The sequence below is a fragment of the Marmota marmota genome, unplaced genomic scaffold (genome assembly GCF_001458135.2).
Source record: "Marmota marmota marmota unplaced genomic scaffold, marMar, whole genome shotgun sequence".
Classification (NCBI taxonomy): Eukaryota; Metazoa; Chordata; class Mammalia; order Rodentia; family Sciuridae; genus Marmota; species Marmota marmota.
The window spans coordinates 58,384-63,777 of NW_025999931.1; the positions used below are offsets into that span (position 1 = coordinate 58,384).

At 41.9% G+C, this 5,394-nt stretch overlaps 1 pseudogene; it reads right to left on the reverse strand.

Annotated features, from left to right (window-relative positions):
* Window positions 1–268: 268 nt before the first annotated feature.
* LOC107160115 lies at window positions 269–4,019 on the reverse strand (annotated as a pseudogene).
* Window positions 4,020–5,394: the final 1,375 nt, after the last annotated feature.

Genomic DNA, 5,394 nt, shown 5'->3' on the forward strand with positions numbered 1-5,394 from the left:
CTGAATGCTTTTAAATGACAGAGCAAAAGGGAATGCTCAGGGAGAGAGAATACAAAAAGCCGGAAACTGGAGTGCAAACAAACAGCTTTTCTGCTACAATTTGCATTGAAAAGTTCCTGAACTAACAGGATCTTTCCCAAGGGCATGCTAGAAAGGCAGGAAAGGATGCAGAAACTGTGGACCCTCCTCAGGCAATTTCCTATCCTTTTTCAGTTTCCTGAATATCCCTGTTTTAAGTTTCCTGTGATTAAAATGGCCAGATCAGCTTTTATAGAAGTCTGTTGGGTTCCTCATTAAAGCTGAAGTCACACACTAGAGAGAGGTGGTCAGAGGGGTAGTTGAAGGAGGGAAACCCCATCTGCTTCTGTGTAAGCAGGTCAAGCACCAAGCCACTGCTCAGTGGCCTGTCTGGAGTACCTGATATAATCCAGGGTGTGTCTGCATGTCCCCGAGGTCTGGATCTTCCTGGTCATGTACAAGGGCTCCAATTGCCTGTTGTTGCTCAGCAGCTTGTAGGCTCTATTCAGGTTGAGGCCAGAGGAAGCGAAAAGCTTATAGACCTCTTCAGTGGGCTCTGCCTTGAAGTCCCTGCAATGATCAGGGGGATCTTGGCCACTTGGGTGATGTTCTGCAGGTTCTGGAGAAGGTCACATCCCTGGGCCAACCGAAACTGCTCCCAGGCAGTGCAAACTTTCAAGTGGGTGACCGTGATGCAGAACTGTAGTATTGATTCTTTGCACAACAGGGTCTGAGCAATGGCCACCTGGTTGGTTTTCAGCATTATGGACATTAGCCTGATACTGGCACTGTTGACCAGCTTGAATCGGTTCTGGAGAAAACAATAAGGCACAACCATCTGGTCCATTGTTGTGTTCAATATCTAGACAAGGTGACCGGGGCTTTGGGAAGAAGGTGCCTTGATAGTCCAGTCTACTGAGGAGAAGATGGAAGGTGTCAAAATAGTGGTCCACCTCTTGCAGGCACAGTATGCCCTGCTAGTGGGCGAGGATTTCCTCCAGAATGAGACACTTCCTCTCTTCCCACTTGAGAGCTTCAACAGGGCATTGTACAAAGTTGTCCTTGCCCTCTCCAAGAGCTTGGGCGAAGGTGTTCCAGTGCATGGCCCTAATGGGTGGGTGGGTACTGGGGCAATCTGTCCTCAGATCCACAAAGTCCCTTTGGAACTGGGGAGGTTGAGTATGCAGGACAGCCCTCTACTCCTCCAGAAGCTCTTTAGGATCAATGAGCTCCAGATGTTCTGGATCAGGTGACACCAAATACTCTGGGTGCGGAGAGGCAGCGCTGCTCTTCAGAGTTTTGGGGAGAGAACTATAAAGTCTTCTTGTGCCCTTTCCCATGGGACAGGCTGTCCGGGAACACAACCTCATGGTGCCTGAATTCTCTGAGACCGCCGCCAGGAGCCTGGGGATGAAGTCCCGGTCGATCGCGGGGGCGGGGCGGGACGAGTGGCGGTGCATCCTGAGCACTGGCAGGCGGTGCAGGTGGGGGCGTCCTTCTGCAGCAGGGCGAAGCAGAGCAGCTCTGATACATGTGGGGTGCCCCCACCACAAGCACCAAGGCAGCTTAGCGCGTGTCTGAGGAGCAGAGCCTGGAGGAGGCCAAGGCAGGCGAGTTGATCAGACTGCCGGGCCTCTTAGGGCAGATGCTATGAGCTGCTTCTCACTTAGCTGGGGCCCGCTGGAAGATGCGACAGCAACAGTGGGGTGGTGGTGGCTCAGTCTGCCGCAGGCTGGCGAGAGCTCGGTTCTGTGTATTTCCAGATCTTAGAGTTTATATGTATAAACATGGTTTCAAGGTAAGAATTTAGGACTGAGAGTTTTTCCTGTACTTATGTTCAAATTCTGAGACATTGAATGTATGTGCATGTTTGTGACATACATGTGGTCATATAAGATACATTTGGGAATGGAGACTGATGTCATATGTTAAGACGTATTTGAATATGTTCTGAATGTATTCAGTTATTGATAGAACATTTGTGTAATTGCATTTTGCATTATATTGGCTGGTCAATATTTTTCTGTGATATGGGGATATGTGTATCTATTTAACTGTTTCTCTGAAGGTAACCAGAATTATGAGGTTTTATATGATAGGGTACAGATTGTGTACTCTTAATTGGTTTTTGTGGTGTATGTGTTTTATATTTGGGTATGAGGAACTCTGGGTGTATGATCAGGCATCTGACAGGAAGTTTATATAATTGAGAATTTTCAGATTTTCATGGGGTTGTGTGCTTGTGACTGTGTACATCAGGAGGTATGAGGAGTCCTGTATATACCTGTTTATAATGACAGACTGGCACCATGTGCTTCTCAGTCTGTGTCTGTTCTATGGAATGTGTATATTCAGACAGACACCTGTGTTCTCAATCACATGTAATCTAGGGCTCTGAATGTATTCAGGTAATGTGTTGACTGTATATTCTTTTTCAAGCTGTAAATGGATGGTGTGTGCTTTCTGAGGGAATGCAAGTGGTATATGTATATGGGAATACATGTTAGGTGTTTGGTTAGTGACAGTGTATATGCATTGTTCATGGTATGGTGAGGTTTATGGGTATTTATTAAGAGAAGTGCTTGAAGGGAGAGTTTTTGAGAATGTGTATGTATACTTTTGGGCTTAGTTAGGGTATGAGCATAGAGAATGCAGTGGTAGGTATATTTTGTACTGGGGCTACGAGTGGATTATGTATCTGGAAAATAATGACAAATGAATTGTAGTTGATGTCATTATTATGTACATTTAGAGGGGATTGGGAGTCTTTATGTGTATTTGGGAGTTTTTTTGCATATCAAATATTTCTGAGAATAGAGTCATGTTTATGTGTGTATGTTTTGGGTTGTGCCCATATCCTTCATTGTCATGCATGTTACATTTTATAACCATGGTGTATCTGGTTGCTAAATCTTTAGGAAGTTCTAAGAGTTTTTGTATGTTGAGGATGAGGTAATATTACTAATGTTTATGAAGTATTATTTCTTTTGAGAGTATCAGATCTGCGTGATTTTCTAGAGAGTTTAGGATTCTGTTTTTATGCATTCTGGAAAAAAGTAGGTTGTATGCATATATGTTTGTGTGTGTGTATGTGTGTGTGTGTATTTTCAATGTTTGGTGGTATAATGTGCACTTGCTTTCAGGGAGTGTATTTTATGTATGAATGTATAAGCATGTAATTTGGAAAGTATAGTTCACTGATGCATGTATTGGCATGTGCATTTTGGAGTAGGGGTTGAATATGTGGTTTTGAAGGGAAGATGTTTTGTATGTATTCAGGGAATGCAAGAATGGTGTCAATTTGTGCATCTGTGTGTTTGGTGGATGGCAGTGATCTGATGGTTGTACATCTGTTTTCAAATGTGAGCTTTTTTTATGGTATATTTAACAGAAGGGGTTGTCACGTTTGTACATACATGAGAAAGGGAAATGTGCACACGTCTATGTGGCTGGGTGGTGTGTGTGTGTGTGTGTGTGTGTGTGTGTGTGTGTTGGGTGTTGAATGTGGTCCCAGGAGCACATTAGTGATGGCAAGCCCTTCCCATATGCCCTTGTTTCTGTTGATCTGATGTGTTGCTCACACTCTGCCTGTGCACAGTGGAGGCCAGTGATTGTGGCAGAAGTGAGATTCTAGTTTCTGGTTCTTATCCAGTGGGTCTGAGTACATTAGTTGTGCTGGTAGGTGGTTGTGCCTCTTGTGCTTGAGTGTTGCTAGCCTCTAGGATTCTGTGCTGGTGGATGTACGTAGATCAGTGATGACTCCTCAGGGGGACAGAGTTTCTCCAAGATGGCCATTTTTCTCCTGAATGGTTCATAGAGATTCACTCAGAAAGGAAACTGCTGGAAGATTCACAGATTCAGGAACAATTCCTGAGACAGATACTTATGTTTTTCCACCTGTTGCTTCCTCCCTTGGATTTTTTTCACTGCCAAGACAAAGGCCAAGACCCTAAGTGTGTTCCCCACAGGACCCTCCCAACCTGGCTGTGGTAGTGGCCCATGGGTTCACATACCTGAGCTCACAGTGTGCATGCTCTAGAAATACTACTAACTCTACAATTATCATATAATTGTGTCTTCAGTCACATTGGAAGAGGAATTGCAAGCTGAAAATCCAATGATGTTGGCTTTTAATTTTTTTCCTGAGAGCTATGCTCATTATTGTTCTTTATTTTTTGGCATGGGAATTAGTGATCCTTCCTTTCAGCCAACATGGTCCTTCAACATTTCTTATTCAAATGATCTCCCAGTGGAGAATTCACATATGTACTAGGATGGTTTGGTCAAATTCATTCTACTATTCCTGCTTTTCCTGTCTCAAGTAGAAATGTTTTAAATGTGGCATACACATATGATAGGGTATTATGTGTTCTGAATAAAGAAGGAAGTTCTTTTCAGTTTTTATTTATTTGGAAATAAACAAAATGTGATTAACTTATCTATAAGTGATCAAATACAAATAAAGTTTTACCATCTTAACAAAGTTTTACCATCTTAACCATTTAGGAATGCAGGACAGTGGTTTTCAGTATATTTGTATTGCCACACTTCTGACACCATCATGCAGCCACAGAACTTTTTCATTTTGCAAATTTGAAACTCGCTCATTTCTTGAGACTTATTCTTTGAGTCTCAATTTTCTTGCCTCCTAAGGGCTTAGAAACCACTATTCTCTTTTTTTCTATTATTTTGACTACTCTGTGTACCTCATATAAGTAGTCATAAAAAATGTATTCCTTTACTTAGAATAATGTTCAAAAGGTCTGTTCATGTTCTAGTATTGGACAGAACTTCCTTCTTTATTCAGAACACATAATATCCTATTGTATATGCATGCCACATTTACAACATTTCTCCTTGAGAAAGAAAAAGCAGGAGTATTGGAATGAATTTGACCAAACTATTATAGTACATATTTGAATAGAACACAGGGTATTTCACCCTTAATTATTCCTAAAGAAGTGTTTTAAGCACTACTTTAGAAAGATATAAATATGTAGAAGGAAGAATGGTACAGTAAAGGGAACAGGGCCAGGGAAGATGGAAGAAGAAGGGCAAGTATTGAGGACTGAATTGGAACAAATTATTTTCCCTGCTTGTAAGGTTATGTTAAAATGAACCCCACTGTTATGTATAATTGCAGTACACTAATGAAAAAATGAAAAAAAAATCCCTCCTCAATTGACCTTTGAGTATAATGAATAATCCTGGTGTGATTCTGTGGGTAAAAATATCTGTTCAAGTCCTTTTCTGTAATGTTTAGAGGTGTATGGTGAGAATTGGAATTACAACTCACCTGGGGTGGTAAATTGAGTGAGGGGATATGAATATTACTTCATGAGAATAGAGAATGTTGACAGAAATTCATTTGATAAT